This window comes from Ochlerotatus camptorhynchus, unplaced genomic scaffold, assembly GCF_037179485.1.
Source record: "Ochlerotatus camptorhynchus isolate MF236.1 unplaced genomic scaffold, CSIRO-AGI_Acam_v1.1 ptg000245l, whole genome shotgun sequence".
NCBI lineage: Eukaryota > Metazoa > Arthropoda > Insecta > Diptera > Culicidae > Ochlerotatus > Ochlerotatus camptorhynchus.
Genome location: NW_027040735.1, coordinates 84536 through 102374, shown reverse-complemented (window position 1 = coordinate 102374; position 17839 = coordinate 84536). Strand labels below are relative to the sequence as shown.

The following is a 17839-nucleotide window of genomic DNA, read 5'->3' as shown; positions in this document are numbered from 1 at the left end:
GTATTCGGTTTCCCCATCGGGATTCGTATTCGGTTTCCCCATCGGGATCCGTACTCGGTTTCCCCATCGGAATCCGTATTCGGTTTTCCCATCGAGATCCTTTTACGGAATCCCAATCGGGACTCGTATTCGGTTTCCCCATCGGGATCCGTATTCGGTTTCCCCATCAGGATACGTATTCGGTTTCCCCATCGGGATCCTTCTACGGAATCCCAATCGGGATCCGTATTCGGTTTCCCCATTGGGACACGTATTCGGTTTTCCCATCGGGATCCGTATTCGGTTTCCCCATCGGGATCCGTATTCGGGTTCCCCATTGGAATTCGTATTCGGTTTCCCCATCGGGATCCGTCTATGGAATCCCCATCAAGACCCGTATTCGGTTTCCCCATCGGGATCCTTATTCGGTTTCCCCATCGGGATCCGTATTTGGTTTCCCCATCAGGATACGTATTCGGTTTACCCATCGGGATCCATCTACGGAATCCCAATCGGGATCCGTATTCGGTTCCCCCATCGGGATCCGTATTCGGTTTCCCCATCGGGATTCGTATTTGGTTTCCCCATCGGGATCCGTATTCGGGTTCTCCATTGGAATTCGTATTCGGTTTCCCCATCGGGATCCGTCTACGGAATCCTCATCAAGACCCGTATTCGGTTTCCCCATCAGGATCCGTATTCGGTTTCCCCATCAGGATACGTATTCGGTTTCCCCATCGGGATCCATCTACGGAATCCCAATCGGGATCCTTATTCGGTTCCCCCATCGGGATCCGTATTCGGTTTCCCCATCGGGATTCGTATTTGGTTTCCCCATCGGGATCCGTATTCGGGTTCCCCATCGGAAGTCGTATTCGTTTTCCCCATCGGGGTCCGTCTACGGAATCCCCATCAAGACCCGTATTCGGTTTCCCCATCGGGATTCGTATTCAGTTTTCCCATCGAGATCCTTTTACGGAATCCCAATCGGGACTCGTATTCGGTTTCCCCATCGGGATCCGTATTCGGTTTCCCCATCGGGATCCGTATTCGGTTTTCCCATCAAGATCCTTTTACGGAATCCCAATCGGGACTCGTATTCGGTTTCCCCATCGGGATCCGTATTCGGTTTCCCCATCGGCATCCGTATTCGGTTTCCCCATCGGGATCCGTATTCGGTTTCCCCATCGGGATCTGTCTATGGAACCCGTCATCGGGATCCGTCTACAGAACCCGTTATCGGGATCCGTCTACAGAACCCGTTCTCCATACATTTTCGGAAAGAGAACTATATTAGAACGTTTTTACTTATGGTTTGAGAACATTAATGATTATGCCACACAAAGAAAAACCGTTCGTAAAATTAAAAAAAGCATCGATGGAATTGAAAGTTTGCGTTGGTTCTTTTTGGTAGAAAGCGGTTAGCTTTTAAATTGAAAGTTAGCCAATTGTGAGTTCAAAAGTTGCCCGCTCAAGGCTTTTAAAAGTAGAAACTTTCAAAACAAATTGTTCTACTGTCAAATGAAAAGCACGGCATGGTTGAAATTAAAAGTGGATTATTTTTAATTCAAAAAAAAACTTTTGACATTAGAGTACAGTATATTTAAAATGACAACTGTTATTTTTAATTCAAAATAAAATATTTTTAACTTAAAAGCAAGTATTTTCAATATAATAACATCCTTTTTCATTTTAAAATTTTTATTAATATCAACTTCAAAATATGTATTATCAATATAAGAATTGAAAATTAAAATTTCATTTATTTCCGAACATTCATCGGATTGGATTCCCGCATAAACGCGAACCATCACATGACCTTACCGATAATGGTTATAAATTGTTTATAATCCCTGCTAAACTTCAACTGAAATGGTTATGGAACCTTACATGAACGTTTGTGTGATAAAGTTTTAACCTTATGTGTTATGGTTTTTTGGAAGCGGACCTTACAAATAATGGGTTGTTAAGAACCATTACCATTCCAAATTCTTGTTTTCTCCATACATTTTCGGAAAGAGAACTATATTAGAACGTTTTTACTTATGGTTTGAGAACATTAATGGTTATGGTTATGGTAGTCAGTAAGGTCCATTAATGGTTTTGTATTATCACTCAACTTTACGTGAAATATATCGTGAATTGGTAATCAGTAATTTACAGGCAACCAATTCGCGATATATTCCACATAAAGTTGATCGATGTTACAAAACCATTCATGGACCTTACTGGTTACCATAACCATTACCATTAATGTTCTTAAACCATAAGTTAAAAGGTTTTAGTAAAGTTTTCTTTCCGAAAATGTATGGAGAAAACAAGAATTTGGAATGGTAATGGTTCTTAACAACCCATTATTTGTAAGGTCCACTTCCAAAAAACTATATTACTTAAGGTTAAAACTTTATCATTAAACGTTCATGTAAAGTTCCATAACCATTTCAGTTGAAGTTTAGCAGGGATTATAAACAATTTATAACCATTATCGGTAAGGTCAGTTTATGGTTCGCGCTTATGCGGGTTGGCAGTTTTTTAGAAATTTTCCACTTGAGATCCTCGTAGTACTAATTGAGCGCACTTCTCTCAGCGTCCGTCAGCTAAACCTGCCAGGACCTTCTCTAACATTTTGCACCACTGTAGAGCAACGAAATGTCTCATGTCGTTTTCGTTTTTGCGGTGTAGCACCGGTGTAGTGTAAGCAGGAATAAACACGAGTCTTTGACAGCTCAACATCATTTGTTTGTAAACAAAGGTGTATCCTATATTTACACCTTAAAGCTGGGTTTAAACAGGGCAAGTCAATTGATCAAGTCAGTTGAATTCAACTGACTTGAACGCGAATTGAACGTGTAAACCATGCCATTCAACTGACTTGATCAACTCACTTGAATTGAAAAAAGTTGAACCAGGCTCAACTTTGCAAGCCAATTGAATTCAACTGAGTTGATCATTTGACTTGCCTAGTCTAAACCCAGCATAAATTATTTCGGTGTACGGCAGTGTAGCACCGGTGTAGCTACACCGCAAAAACGAAAACGACATCAGATAGACTGGCTGATTGATTCGCCGCTGCATGGTGCAAGCGTGTTTTTCATCCTAAAATTTCAAAAGCAATCAATCAATAATTATTATTTGTTACATGGAATAGAATTTCAAATTACCGGATTAAATTGTCCGGAAAAGGATCAATATTTGCGGAATTCCCTTTGTGAGCAGTTACAGCTCAATCATCGGCTAAATAAACAATATCTTCGTTAAATAAACAATCATGGGTCGGTGGTTCAATTATGCAAATTATTTTATTTAAAAAATTACTTACGATTTATTACTATCCAATTTCAAGCAACCGAACTTATGTGCCTTGATGCCCTTGATCCACTTCTTGCCGTTAGTTTTTTTTTTTAATTAATTTTTTATTGAGATTTTTTGCACTTGGCTGTTCATCTCATATAGATCAATGCACGGTCCCTAACCTCACTTTTTGCTCCCTATCATTTTGCTTCTGAGTAAAAGAGATAGCAACGAATGGGAGCCAAAACAAACCACCCAAAACTGTCAAAACTTACGGGTGAGAGAAGAGTGCGGCAAATCTTCGTGAACTGATCAATTCTTGTCGTTACACTGTACCAAAACATCCGCAATACTTCGAATGATTATTGCATTGCTCGAGCCCTTTAACAATATGCATTCGAATTTCGGATGATTTTCTTATGGTTGAATCCGTCGTCAGATGATGAACATCCATATGACTGTCATCCAAATACAGGATGATTTTCGTTTGAAAATTAGCTACAAAACATACGGCACTCAGAGGACAAACATTTAAGAATAGTGTGACATGCAAGTGCTTTTAATTAGGTTTATAATTTGATTATGTATAATTCCATACTGAATAGCCATAATTAGCCATTCCATCATGGATACAAAATAATTTCGTGGTGGAGAAAACCTCCTCTACCACGAATTAGCCAAACATTGGTTTTCATCCTTTACCTTTGTTCGTAACAGCTCTGATAGCGATGCATATGCTTCCACCTTGTTTGTCAGCTCAGATCAACAAATGACGTTCGATAGAATTATTTACATCATCGTTTTGAATGATTTGCGTTATGGGGCTGATCCAATACCATATGCATTTCCATTTAGTATGACAGTCATTCTGCAGAGAGCATTACGCATTTCAACTGAAGGCCCTATCCCTTCTCATTACAAGTTTCATCCAGTATTCGAGAGGAAAATCATCTGATTTCAAAACAACCGTCATCCGGTTGCAGCTATCATTCGAAAAAGCGATTTCGGTCTTTTGTTTTGAATGGTCTGAGGTTTCATTCGATCAGAGGATGATGTTTGTGTACAGTGTAGTGGAGCGCCTGCACAGAAAAACAAAACTACCCACCGCTTGGGTTTTTTAAACTCAAATTTGAGTTATTTGACCTCTGTCCGTTTCATTTCCTCTCGCTATTGTTGTCAAAAATAGAACGAAAGATTCGACTCAACCGTCTAGTTCCGTACAAGAAGCCAAAATTGAGTAATATGCGATATACCCAAATTTGAGTTAATTGAACTTAATTTTGGGTAGAAAAAATTGAAAATAACTTAGCGATGGGTAATTTTTTTTGCCGTGCTTAAATGCAAACTACTTTGAGCCGGTTTACCCAAATTTGGCTTATCGTACGGAACATGGGAGATGAGTGAAAAGAACTTAATTTTGGGTTGTTTTGAATTTCTGTGTGAAGTTTCCTCCCATTTTGCGCGTTTTTTGCTCACGCTAACTTAAAACTATCCAGAAATGGGTAGAAAACAATACATGAAAAAGAAATTTTGACAGTTAAAGGCCTGTATAGAGATCGAAGTGAAGCGAAAAATTCATACAAAATACTAAATTTTTCACCTGCGCGAAAAACGCAATTGGCAAATATTTCGCTTCGCTTTGAACTGTAAACAGATGCGATCCAGCGAAATCTTATTTTGTGGATCGTATCTTTTTCGCTTAAGCCTAGTATACAGATCGAAACGAAACGAAAATTGAAGCACGCGAAAAATCATAAATTTCGCTAGCGAAAAAGGTTGTGAAAAAATGTTTGTGGAACATTTTCCAGTTTCCTTTTTTCGAAGTTTACAGTTCAGCCTAGTATACAGTTCGAAGCGAAACGAAAATTGGAGCACGCGAAAAATCATGAAATTTCGCTAGCGAAAAAGGTTGTGAAAAAATGTTTGTGGAACATTTTCCAGTTTCCTTTTTTCGCAGTTTACAGTTCATGTGAAACGAAATAGATCAGTTTACACCTCGGGGGAAGTGAAAATCTGACAGATACGCTCTCCCGAAACGTCAACTTTTCGCTTAGCTGCTGCTCTTTTCGCGAGCGCTGCATGCGCGAAAAAAAATAAACGTAAGCGAAAAAGATGCGATCCACAACATTGGATTTCGCTGGATCGTATCTGTTTACAGTTCAAAGCGAAGTGAAAAATTTGCCAACAGCGTTTTTCACGCTGGTGAAAAATGTAGTATTTTGTATGAGATTTTCGCTTAGTTTTGATCTCTATACAGGCCTTTACGTTCATTTTTTTTTCGCGCATGCAGCGCTAGCGAAAAGAGCAGCAGGTAAGCGAAAAGTTGACGTTTCGAGAAAGAGCGTATCTGTCAGATTTTCACTTCACCGGAGGTGTAAACTGACCGATTTCGTTTCACATGAACTGTAAACTGCGAAAAAAGGAAACTGGAAAATGTTCCACAAACATTTTTTCACAACCTTTTTCGCTAGCGAAATTTCATGATTTTTCGCGTGCTTCAATTTTCGTTTCGCTTCGATCTGTATACTAGGCTTAAACAATTTTCAATTTGAAAATCTGTGCTTTTAAAACTACATGCTAAAATCAAAACAATCACTTTTGAATTAAAAACAACCTTGTTGTATCACATATTTTCGTAGTTAAAATAACGAATTTTTTGATACTTTTAAATTGAATTGTTAATATTTTTACTGATACAGTTTTTGTAACGATTTTAAATTGGCTCACCACTTTAGTAGCCTATTGGTCCCAAGCAAACGATTAACGTACCCTATTCTAGTTGAAATTCTATTACTACACTATGTTTGTTTTGATTCGCTATGAAAGTTTGACAGATAACATCAGGGGTGTGTGGATTCCTGCAGAACATGCAGGGGTGAGTGAAATAGCTTGGGACTGCTTGGGACCGTTGTTCTGGTACTGAGTGAGCCAAAAATAATAATGATTTTCTTCGGGACCCAGCGGTCTTAGAGTTACCTCTATGGTAAAACCCCACGATTAGTAATAAACGCCGTAATATCAACAATCAATACGAAACTAACGATTTTAAATTGGCTCACCACTTTAGTAGCCTATTGGTCCCAAGCAAACGATTAACGTACCCTATTCTAGTTGAAATTCTATTACTACAATATGTTTGTTTTGATTCGCTATGAAAGTTTGACAGATAACATCAGGGGTGTGTGGATTCATGCAGAACATGCAGGGGTGAGTGAAATAGCTTGGGACTGCTTGGGACCGTTGTTCTGGTACTGAGTGAGCCAAAAATAATAATGATTTTCTTCGGGACCCAGTGGTCTTAGAGTTACCTCTATGGTAATATCAACAATCAATACGAAACTAACGATTTTAAATTGGCTCACCACTTTAGTAGCCTATTGGTCCCAAGCAAACGATTAACGTACCCTATTCTAGTTGAAATTCTATTACTACACTATGTTTGTTTTGATTCGCTATGAAAGTTTGACAGATAACATCAGGGGTGTGTGGATTCATGCAGAACATGCAGGGGTGAGTGAAATAGCTTGGGACTGCTTGGGACCGTTGTTCTGGTACTGAGTGAGCCAAAAATAATAATGATTTTCTTCGGGACCCAGTGGTCTTAGAGTTACCTCTATGATACTAACCACTTTTTATTTTTATGTTCACTAACTTTACTAACCTTGACACTAACTTTTCAGGTACACGCACTAGACCCTACAATTAAAGAAACAAATCACATTAATTAAAAACTTCACTACCGACACATCGCCCTTTCGGCGGACTTACGGGAAAACTTAGCACGGCGCGCACTGAGACTATTCCCGAGTGCGGTCAAGAAGGAAATGAATTTACTCCTGCTAACACGCCAAGCAATGACCGAAAAACCATGAACTACGAGCGAACCTGAATTTCACTGTATTTATCTTTTCAATTTATCTGCATTACCTCTCCCCTTGCCCCATCTATGGACAACCTTTTCGGCAGAGCGCCTGCTGTCAACCGGTTTCATGAGAGTGAGTGGTGCCGCAGGCGAATGGAACGGTATGGGAAAGTGAGAGACCAAAAGCAGAGTTGGATTTAGGACGACCATTCTAAAACACTGTTATACAGTCGATTATGAGTCTGCTTGTGATAGAGTCACAAGCCCACATTCTGGAACCATCGGTTACAATACCTCTCCGACCGGCTGAAAATGATCATTGCATCATTTTTCTTGAATGAATTACCATTAAGAACCTACTTTAACTATCTTTTTACCTTTGGTAAAAACCAAAAACTATCTTTACGGTGTTGTTTACATCGCATCTATGCTTTCTCTTCCTCTCTGAAAGAGCAAATAAACCGATGATTACTCTTTTCGAATCTTTCCAGTACGTGAGTGACTATTAGCTGTCAGTCATTGTTTATCTTTTCTAAATCGAGTCGGTCCGCGGAAAATTTATCTCGTTCGAGCTCTAAACGATGAGAATTCCGGTTAAATTTTCATTGATCGGTTTTGTTGCCATTCGGTCGGTTTGCGGGAATTCATCATGGACAAATATTCCAAGGATCAAGTGGATTTATTCTTCCGGTAAGTACTCCTAACAAATCATTTTTGACGAGCTTTCCATTAGTATGCACATCTACTATTCGATTCTCTTTTCTTAACTTTTGTTTTGTTTACTTTCAGACTCTCTCCCTGGTCTGCAGCTCCAGGAAGGGAAGTTGGATTCGCCGAAACTAGCGAGCTAAGTATCCTGTTTTTATTTTACGTCAATATCCCATTGACAAAATCTAGCGGAACTATCTAGTAATCATTCTATTTTCTTTCCGTTTCAAGTGGCGGGCTTCAAATCGGCGGAGGAGAAGATTCCGAGGTGTTTTCCGGAATCGTCAACCAACTCATACGAGCTTGTACCGATCCTGGCTTTCACGGTACATGGGGTGTAACACGGTGCGAGTTTCGCGTTGAATTTGTCTACGGCGGAGGACTGTTTGAAGCTTCTTTTGAGGACTCTCTGACCGACTTGATACACTGGTGCGGGCTTTTTCCGACGTAAGTTGTAATATTGTGAATTTTTCGAGTGTTGCTTTTGTAAGTTTTTAACTACCAGATCGCGAATAAACTGATCAACCTTAGATTTGTTTTCTAGTCTTGCTTCATCCGAAATTACCGTCTCATCCCTATCGACTCTATGTTCATCACCCCTTCCAACTACTTCATGACTAAATATGATCCTATAGGGGGAGAATCCAGTTGAGCTATGAGGAGTTGTGTTCAATACGTGTTCGACTTCCCATATCCGAGTATCCCAGAGAGTTTGGTCTGATCGGACGTAGGTACGAATGCACGCATTTATGGTCCTATTTAACCTTTCGACTGGGTTTGCCTGACAATGGTGTTGCGAGTTAGCCCAATGTTGGATGCGGAACTTTTCTAGGAGGGATTTGAATTCCTTCGATAGAAACGTGGAAGCATTGTCCGATATCATGCATTCTGGCACGGCGTATCGTCGAAACAGGTTATCCTCTAAGATCTTGTTGACCTGAGTGGTGGAATTCTTAAGAAGCGGAAACAACCAACAGTATTTCGAGAAAAGGTCCATCACTACGAGTAGATGACAATGGCCAGTCTTACTTCTAGGAAGCGATTGAATGAAATCAAGGGCAATGATCTGAAAAGGCTTCGTAGTAACCCTCTGTTGCCCCATCACAGGATGTTGGGACTGATTACTCGGTTTGCTTTCTTGGCAGATCCTGCACTTTTGCACGTAAGCCTTGATTTCCTTCGCCATATGGGGCCAGTAGTACTTCCTACGGACCTTCGCCAGCATCTTCTCGTAGCCCATGTGAACGGCCTCATCATGTTCCTCAAACAAAACCTTCTCTCTCAACGCGAATGGAACGCAAATCTTCCACTCAAAACGGTAGTCAATGTTCTCGGGACTGGAGACGAACTTCTTCAAAATACCATTCTCCACCCGAAAGTCCTTGAAGTTTTCCGGTTCCTCAATAACCTTCTGCGTCATATAATTGTACCAATCGGACTTGGCCGATGCTGCACTGACCTCTTCCACGGCCCTGGACAAAGCGTCAGGCACGATGTTATCGACTCCTTTGCGATGGTGGATTTCCATATCGTGTTTTTGCAATTCGAGGCTCCATCGACATAATCGAGAGGATGTTTTCCAGCTGCTCCGAAGGATGTACGTCAAAGCCGACGCGTCGGTAACTATCGTGAACCGTGAACCTTCGATGTAACACCGAAATTTTTCCAATGACCTCAGGACTGCTAAGGCCTCCTTCTCGGTGGCGGCAAATCGCTGCTGTGTGGCACCTAATTTTTGCGAAAAGTAGGCGACCGGCTTGTCGATGTCATCGTACGTCTGGGTCAGAACTCCGGCAATGGCGGAATCGCTAGCGTCACAGTGCATAGAAAACGGCTTGGAAAAGTCGGGGTTCGTCAATATGGGAGCGCTGATCAACAACTCCTTAATTTTGACAAACGACGCTTCAGCTGACTCGTTCCACTTCACGACTTTCGGTTGATCTTTGAGCAGATCAGTTAATGGGCGTACAATCTCACTAAAGGTGGCTATAAACCGCCGATAGTAGTTGCACATACCCAGAAATCTCCGCAATGCTCGCAGCGACTTTGGACGTTCGAAATTGAAAATGGCTTCGACACGATCCGGATTTGGGCGAAGTCCGTTCTTACTCAAAATATACCCCAAGTACGGGACTTCCGACACACAAAACTTCGACTTCTGTAAGTTGATGGACAGGTTAGCGGCTTTGAGTCTAGATGCCAACTCCCTGAGCCTGTCCAGGTGCTCTTCAAACGTATTGCTTATCACGATGATGTCATCGAGGTAAACAAACACGTTTGGTTCCAGCTCACTCCCACCCAAGACACGGTCCATCAATCTCGACAAGGTTGCCGGACTGTTCACTAGGCCGAAGGGCATTCGAGTGAACTGGAACAGCCCTCTTCCTAGCACCGAGAACGCGGTGTATTTCCTAGAGCGTGGATGTAGTGGAACCTGAAGAAAAGCCTTCGACAAATCTATCGTTGAGATGTAACTACTCGGACCTAAACGACTCAGGATTCTATCGGCGTGTGGGAGAGGGTAAGAGTCCCGAACAGTTCGCTCGTTGAGCTTCCGGGCATCTAGACATAAGCGGACTGAACCATTTGGCTTGTCCACTGGGACAAGGCGGAGTGACCAGTCACTGTATGACCGTTCAATAATCCCACACTTCAACATACTGTCTAGTTCTTGATTTATCTTCTCTTGCCTAGCGGGGGAGGTTGGAAAAGGGTTTATGCGCACCGGAGGAAGCTTCTTCGCTTCGTCCGACAGCTCGATTCGATGGCTAATCATCGCCGTTGACTCTAGACGACCTTCTACTGCGGGTTTGAACAACTTCTTCACTTCTTCTAGTTTTTCCATCTGCTCTTCTGTTAAAGAGGATTCCACCGTATGTTCTCGTAGCTCTTCTACGGAACTGGGACAATCGGTGGACGCAATGGTTGGAACGATTCCAAACGACTGCCAAAAGTCTGATCCTAAGATCAGTTTGCGTTTAACAGATGGAATAACTAGAGCTGACAGAATCTTTGTTATACCATTGAACGTAACTGGCAGATCTACGCATCCTGAAACTTCCAACTTTTGCCCACTGGCGATAGCGATATCGATGTGGACGGGTTGTAAACGCAAACGGTACGTTTTAAGTAGAAGACTTGAACCATAACCTAAAATGCTGCGATTCGCACCACTATCTAGCAATCCAATCAGTGGAACATCCAGGATTTCTACTTTTACAAAGGGTCTATCATCGTCCTCGATTTTTAGAAAATGCTCGTTAATTTCTATATTGGAGGAGTGTATATATTCGTCGTTACCAACTTGCCGCAAACCTAATGAAAGAAGACTAAGATCGGGATTACTAGGGGTTTTCTTATCGTACTCAGCTGCCGTCTGCCCCTCCAGACGGGAACTTAAACGTTTTTTGCACAGAAAGGGCAAGATTTAGTCTCCACGTTGTGGAAACCACATTTGTAGCAGAATTTATGCTTGGGGCGCTCGCACTCTGATTGGTGATGACCTGGAAGGCGACAGTTATAACACATTCCGGGTTTGGGCGGAATGTACTTATCCAGTAAAACCTTCATCCCATCAGACACCGCCTTTTTACCGTTCTCATCATCTCCAGACTGCTGATCGCACGCCGGCTTTCTATCTCCTTTTTCCCTATTTGGTTTATCCGCTCCTTTCTGATCCCATCGTGATTTTGCCGACTGATCTCCATCCCTGTTTGGTTTCGATTTCGTATATGATCTCAATTCATTAACTTGGGAACGATTCCTAGAAGGTTGTTCGTCTTGGTTACGGGTCTCATACTTATACCAAAAAGTGGCATCCAGTTTGCGACCAAAAGGTTTCAGATCTGCAAGATTGTCAATTTGAGCAGCTACTACATGTCCTTTGTAATCCGCTCTCAAATTTCTAAACACGATCTCAAATTTCCTTTTTTCTGAAATTGGTTTCGTTAGTGAATTGAAAATTTTTTGAATATCAAAGAAGAAATCCTGAAACTTTTCTTTAGATCTTTGTTTCCTGTCAACAACTCGCTCACGTGATCGTGGTCCGGGCTCAAAAATTCCTTTTTCATTTCTGCTACTAACTCCTGCCAAGACGTAAAATCTTCATTTTCAACCCCTTGCATGAACCAAACTTTGGCCATCCCGGAAAAAAGATGAATCGCTGAGCGAAACAATTCTTTATCAGAAACGCTTTCCGATTTTGCATAAAATTCCACCTCCTTAATAAACCGCATCAAACCTTGACCTCCATCTCTACCATCATATCGACGCAAATTCCAGTCCGACACTGGTTTAGTTCGCCGAGTATTGTAACCACGAGACCTTGGTTTCGACCTCCTTGGCGGAGATGCGGATAACGAAGAGTCAGACCCGGGATCGGAATCTACCACCTTTGAATTCTTCGAGGGATTCTTACCCGACAGATCAATCCTATTCACGATTTGCTCCCTAGAATTCCGACGGCCTGGACCTGATCCAGAGGGTTCCATCAAACTTGGGAGAACATCAAACAAGTTAGAAGAAGATGGTTGTTCTACACACTTAGATTTTTCTACCGAGATCGGCTGTGCAAATCTCGGCAAAATAAGTTTCACTGAGATCTCAGCAAAAGTGACATTTGATTGCTGAGTCTCGGATAATGCTTAGCTGAATCTCAGCAAACAAATGAAATGTTTGCTGATATCTCAGTAAAACTTTTTTTTGCCGAGATTTGCACATCCGATCTCGGTAGAAAAATCTAAGTGTGTACACTAGAACAAAGCTGACGTCGTTGTTGACTACCTCCAGGTTTCGATTGTCGATATCCCACAATCACCTGAGATTCTACTTCCGTATCCTCTGTCTGAGTCTCTTGTGACACTCGCATAACATTGCGTGAACCTGGTTGACCTAATTGCAGCTGGGTCAGAGAATTCGTTATCTGCAGCATTACTTCCTTGCGAATCGAATCAATCGGAGAAAACATCGTAAAGAATGTGCTATACAACCGACGAATAGTACCTAGAAGCCTGTCCAGATCTTCTAGATCATGGTCCTCTTCGGCGGAACTTTGAATGGCCGAACATCGAGCAAAATAGTGCACTAATCGTGTCCCTAACGCATCCCTAACGCCTTCGAACTCTTTATTCTTCTCCAAATAATCTCGAATTTCTTTAATCTTTTCATCTATCAACCCGATTTCTCCATCTACCGTACGAGTTTCACAGACTGCAAAATCAACTTCTTCCGGGTCGCCTCTTTCCCTCTTCAACTTTTCCCGCAAACGTCTTCGGATTACCGATAAACTTTCATCTTTCTCGAATTGAACTGCTCTAACCTCTAGTTCAAATTCAACCTCTTCCTTTTCTAGATGGTGAACCAAAAGGGTTCGATATTTTATCTGGATTTCAGCATCCAAAGCTGGGAATCTTTCAGGTGGTTGGAACCTTCAGGAAGTAACGAGTGTTCGAATCACGGCTAGATCAACGTCTGGGCCCTTTCCAGACTCACTCTTATATCCAACTGTACTCACCCTTCTCAGTCGTGATTTGATTTAACCAGACTCCAGGACGGTTTTCAAAGCAGCCTTCTTGATTCTAGGGCCCACTCGTTACATCCGGAACGGTTCCAACATCCACGAAAGCTTCTCAGATCTGCAAATCATATTAATTGAATTAATTTTATTCTAACTGTGTTACCGTTGCGACGTAATATCCCAACTTGCTTGCCGAATAAAAAACTATTCGTATTAAAATTTCAATTATTAATTGTTAAATGTCTAATTTTTATGTGTATATGTCTAAAAATAAATATGATAGTTAATATAAACTTCTTGTTAGGAATATACAAGTTACCTGCACACTCTACAAGTTAAAATGTTATATATATACATGCATAATAAAAGCAAGAACAAAGTTTGTTAAAATACACATTTAGTACACACAACAACACGTTAAAATTGCTGCAGGGGACGGTTATTGGATTGTCGCGGGTGGATATAGGACGAATAAAAAGGAAGGAACAGAAAAAGGAGAAGAAGAAATGAAGGGCTAGCTACTGGGACTGGAGCAACAATCGAGGCTTTTTCCAAAGTACCACGGAAGTGAACGGATCATCGTGCAACATTAAAAAGACGAAGCTAAAACCTCGTGAGCGATTGTGGCCGTTTTTCCCCAGACACCCACGGAACCAAAGGGGTTAGTCTGTACCGTGCGTATCCTGAAGTTTATCGGCTTGTGTTTTGTCGCCAATCAGAACGCGAAGACCCACGCTAGCTCCCAGTGTTACCCCCTTGTGGACCAAATCTCGGCAATCCAAGCCGGCCCTCGAGTTTTGAGGTTAAACCGACGACGCTCATCCCGACATCGCGTGCTGTTTCCCTGTGTGAGCCACGCCCGACGGTAACCCTGGCCGTAGCCCGAACCACGGTCAATCACACAGACTGGTTCCCTGAGCGCACCCAACCAGACGACGGCGCCCAGTATCATCACGGTCCCCCCCGACCACTCGCCCGCGACCACGTGTCCCCTCAGCAGCCGGCCGGCCAACCATTACACACCCAACCCACTGTAAGTGTTAGTTAAGAAATAAAAAGGATTAAAGTGAATTTGTGTGTCGTTTCATCTATGAAAGATTGAACTCTTGGATAGCGATCCCATGACAAAAGCCGACCCTGAGAGTGAGAGGCCTCAAGCTCGAGCTAGCCAGTAAAAGAGGCGGATGTAGCCCACCCCAGACGACCTCCGTGGCTAGACCAGAGGTTAGGGGAACCTTTAGACTAGCCCTTCTGGCTAGGCGGTAACAATTGGCGCCCAACTAAAAAAATCAAAGCTATTCAAGTGTTCAAGATTTCGTTAGATCAGCCAATCCAAGAGTGTGCAAGGGAAGCTAGGGAGGTTAGGTTTTGGCAAGCAAACAGGATAGAGTGTTTCGATGATAACGCGATCGTTGAATTCCTCCACTATTGTGTTCTGAAATTCATTGAATCATCTTACTAGTGCGCGTACCCTTACGAAAGTCTGCATTTTTTGTCGTTTCTACACCAAATAGCGGGAGTAATTTTGCGTTAAATTGAGCGAATTTGATGGTTATTGAGTCTTGATTCGACTAATAGCTCTGAGCAGGGTTTTGTTTCGGATCAAAAGATTTATTGTGTTTGATTTGATGAATGGTTTTCGTCAAGAGTCAAATTTCGGATTGTGTTTTCTTTATTAGGATTTTCAAATAACTTCTTCGTGATAGTTCAACATAGTTTTTTTTTCAATTGCATTCGTAATGGATTTACAAACGCTCTACAGAGGGATGAACGTGTCTCATCTATCCATTGATGAGGTTGAACACGAGCTTCTCATTAGAAACATTCTGTTTGGACAGGATGAACACGAAAGCATTAAGCGGAGAAAGTTGAAAGATCAGATGAAAATTGAGCGGGAAACCAACACTTTTGTTGCTTCACCCAGTTGGAGAGCTGTTTCCAAAGAGACTGACATCATTGGTGCTAAGCTCAAAATTATCAGTGGATTGCTTAACAATCCGAAAGCTGATGCTCGTCAGATAGAAAAGCTTTGTACTCGACTAGTGCATTATCGTGTGCGAATTTTCATGCTCGTGAAAGCTAAAGGTTCAGAAAAACATTTGGGTGAAATTTCAGATCTAGGAAAACATGCCAGTCAGCAAATTCATTTTCCTGAAATGGAGACAAACAATGAGCTCCCAAAGGAACCCACACAACTAGGATCGGAAATTGATAAGATTTTGGAGGAAGTTAGAAGTGAGATCGAAATCCTAAATGTAACAGCTACAGGGAATGAGCTTAACGAGGCAACCTTATCAGATGAAGCAAGTGGAGGTGTAAAAAAGAAGTCATTGACATCCAAAAAGCAGGACTTGGAAGCATCAATGAAACGAAATGATGAGATATTGGAAGTTTTAACAGGATATGAGGAAGGGAAACAAGAAAATGTAAAGGAGGTAATCAAACATTTCAAGACGTTTGTGCTGCAATCTTCAGCACAATAAAAATTGATGAGAGAAAAAGAAATAGCTATGAAAGAGAAGAGGATAAGAGAAGCAGAGGAAAACATTGAGCGAAACTTTTGACCACCCTGAATGATCAATTGAAGGCAAATCAGGAAAGAATTGAAGCCGAGCGGAAGCAAAAATATAAACTGGAACAAGGGACAGGATTAGGTTTATCCAACCCAGTTAAGAAAGATGACGGGAAAATAGATTCAAATTCAGAGAACGAAGATTCACAAAGGGGTAAACCGAAAAAGCAGTTGTCAGAGGAAAGCTCTACTGAGAGTATAGAGGACGAGTCAGAGAAGCGAAGTTTTTTGAAAAAGATGGAAAATAAGAAAAAGAAGGACGAGAAAAGGGAGAAATTCCGACGTTCATCGTCAAAAAAATATGGGGAAAAGCGTCACCGAAAGGTAAGCTTTTCGTCAGTTTCTACGAGTAGCTCACTCACAAGTAGTAGTTCCGAAAGCTCAAGCTTTTCGAAGTCGGAAAGCTCTTCGAGTTCGTGTGAATATGAAAAACGGAGTAGGAGAAAACATGGAAGGGGAAGGAAAACTAGGAGCAGTTTGAAAAGAATTCCAGTTTCTGAGTGGAGATTAAAATAGGACGGTAAAGATCAGGGACGACGGTTGGCGGAATTTCTTAAAGAAGTCAAGATGCGGTGTAAATCGGAAGATATTTCCGACAGAGAACTTTTTCGTAGTGCGATCCATTTATTTTACGGGCGTGCGAAAGACTGGTTCATGGAAGGTTTTGAAAATCGAGACTTCCGTAGCTGGTCGGAATTAAAAAGGGAACTCAAGCGCGAATTTCTTCCACCTGATCTAGATTTTCAGATTGAAATTCAAGCCACCGGACGTCGACAAGCTCGCGGAAAGAAGTTCGTCGATTACCTGCATGACATGCAGAAGCTTTTTCAGTCGATGACTAAACCAATTTCGGAGCATCGAAAATTTGAAATCATCTGGCGAAACATGAGGTTTGACTATAAAAACGCTTTGACTGGGGCGGGGATTAAATCTCTGTCCAAGCTAAAGAAGTATGGTCGAATCATCGATGAAAATAACTGGAATTTATTCCAAAAGCCTAACGAAGGCACGAACCGTTTGAGAACCCACCAGATTAATGAAATTTCGGCTGTCAATGATTCGAAATCAAAAACAAGTTGCGAGAATTCGCGAACTTTCTCCAAGAGCCAACTTAAAAATAAAAATGAAAATGATCAAAACAAGCGACATGAGGATCAAAAATGGGGAAAGGAGGGAAAAAAGGATGGAGGACCGATGGAAGGTTCAGCAAAGGGCACTTTGAAAACTTTAGCTCAGCAGTATGAGCGCCCACCGATTGGCACTTGCTATAACTGCAGGAAAAGGGGGCACCATTACGCTGATTGTTCAGATAGGAGGCGAAAGTTCTGTAGACTGTGTGGCTTTTCAGACGTCATTACTCCTGAATGCCCTATCTGCCAAAAAAACGAACAGAATTCAGCCTGAGGAGGCAAGCTGAATCGTCACCTACAAATCCTCTCTCAGACGATCGATTACACACCGATCTTTTGACGAATGGTTTCGAGCCATTTTCGGATGACGATTATGTCTCCGATATGGAAGTCGATGAGCTTTTTGTGAAGATCGAAGGAGATAACCGACCGTTCGCAAAAGTTTATATAATGGGAACAGCATTAATGGGTTTATTGGACAGTGGTGCTCAGAGGACCGTTCTTGGGATCGGATGCAAACAATTGCTGAAATCACAGAAATTGAAAATTTTCCCTACAGACGTTTCCCTGAAAACAGCTTCGCGAACACCTGTGGAAGTTGAAGGCTACGTTCACCTACCAGTGACCTTCAATAATGAAAATAAGATCATCCCGGCTCTGGTTGCTCCGAATCTGAAACGAAGATTAATTTTAGGTTACGATTTTTGGAGAACATTTAAAATTCAACCCACGGTGCAATTCGAGCACAGTGAATTGATAGAGGCGATGCAAAACGAAGGAAC

At 41.8% G+C, this 17839-nt stretch overlaps 1 long non-coding RNA gene across 1 annotated transcript; it reads right to left on the bottom strand.

Annotated features, from left to right (window-relative positions):
* Positions 1 to 2503: 2503 nt before the first annotated feature.
* LOC135704667 (uncharacterized) lies at positions 2504 to 3582 on the bottom strand. The gene is made up of 3 exons (XR_010517799.1): positions 3299 to 3582; positions 3141 to 3213; positions 2504 to 3075 (listed from the first exon to the last, which is right to left on the bottom strand). It is a non-coding gene; the product is annotated as an uncharacterized LOC135704667 (long non-coding RNA).
* Positions 3583 to 17839: the final 14257 nt, after the last annotated feature.